The following is a 1432-nucleotide window of genomic DNA, read 5'->3' on the forward strand; positions in this document are numbered from 1 at the left end:
TGCATAGCATGCTTATTTCAATGCACAACTTTATTGTTGATTAAAAATCATGTACTTTCATTTATGTACTTTGTGATGCTTTTCCTTAGAACAATGCTTAATAGCCATTTATGTAAAAATTCTAACCATGCATAGAACAATACTTAATAGCAATTTTTGTAAAAGGTGTAACCATGCAAAATTCTGTTTAGGCTCACATGATTTTTCAGACGACTCATAGTAATGTGTTTTTTTCTTTAATAAAAAGCAACTTGTGAAAAGGACCCGGTCTCGTTTAAAAAAGCAACCTGTGAAAAAGGCTTGAATGTGTATTTTCTTAATTACATTATATAAGAAGCATACAAAATGTTTGAACCCGACGTGAATCGAACACGCAACCTTCTGATCTGGAGTCAGACGCGCTACCATTGCGCCACGGATCCCCTTGCGTTATACTTTCTCAAAGTAACAATACATGTCCTATTTTCCTAGCACATACAGGTATTTTAATAAAGTCTTAAACGCATTTTCCATACAAGGAGATGCCTTTTAACACAGAATTGTATATGATGTTTTCAAAATTAAATTCCTTTTTCCTCTTATTTCTCCTTTTGGGCACTGCCGAGGTTAGTGGGGATGTCGTATCTAGTCCATCATACTATGCATAATGGAGTTGGTAGTTATATTTATATAGTCTTGTGGATTGACTACCATGAGTATATAACATGCACGTGCCTAAAAGGTAAATCTGGGCATGTTCCTGGATTCATCTAGGTGTATATATATATATATACATTTAGAGACTGAGGTGGTGATCTTGACACTGCTTGGTCATGTTATAAAGCTTATGCTCATGTGCAAAAGACACTATGGGAAAGGTGTCTTCAATATACCACGCGCCTTTTAGCAAAGCTCTAAATAGAAAGGGTCATTGAATTAGGTACATTTTAGCCATCAAATTGACTTATGGAAGATAGAATCTACTCTTTCAAGTAGATGCTTCATGTTTGAGAAAAGCTTGACTAAAACTAAAACAAGGATCCAGATCTTGATCTTGTTTTACAAAGTTATCCAGTAGATTCTATGGACCATTCAAAGTCATCTATTATGAACCATTCAAAGCCTTGCGTTAACCATTAAAGCTACTATGAACCATTCCAAATTATCTACTATGAACCATTTAAAGCCTTACACTAACCATTAAACAAAATACATGATGCTGCTTACAGGGTTCACATTGGAAGATACTTCAACAGTTCCATCCAAGACCCTTGAAAGCTTTCATAGAACCAGAACTCCAAGAACCAATCCAAGAAACTTATCGTGGGATCTTCAGCAAAGATGAAACCACTAGAAATGCTTTATTCTGCACTTATTTCTTCACAAAATTGACTCTTACAGGTCTTTCGAGACACAACCCCTGCCTGCAAAAAGGCGATATCTCACCTGCCTA

At 35.7% G+C, this 1432-nt stretch overlaps 1 non-coding gene across 1 annotated transcript; it reads right to left on the bottom strand.

Annotated features, from left to right (window-relative positions):
* Nucleotides 1-350: 350 nt before the first annotated feature.
* TRNAW-CCA (transfer RNA tryptophan (anticodon CCA)) lies at nt 351-422 on the bottom strand. Its single transcript has one exon. It is a non-coding gene; the product is annotated as a tRNA-Trp (tRNA).
* Nucleotides 423-1432: the final 1010 nt, after the last annotated feature.

The sequence above is a fragment of the Cibotium barometz genome, chromosome 59 (genome assembly GCF_041138505.1).
Source record: "Cibotium barometz isolate CiBa-2024 chromosome 59, ASM4113850v1, whole genome shotgun sequence".
NCBI classification, from domain to species: Eukaryota; Viridiplantae; Streptophyta; class Polypodiopsida; order Cyatheales; family Cibotiaceae; genus Cibotium; species Cibotium barometz.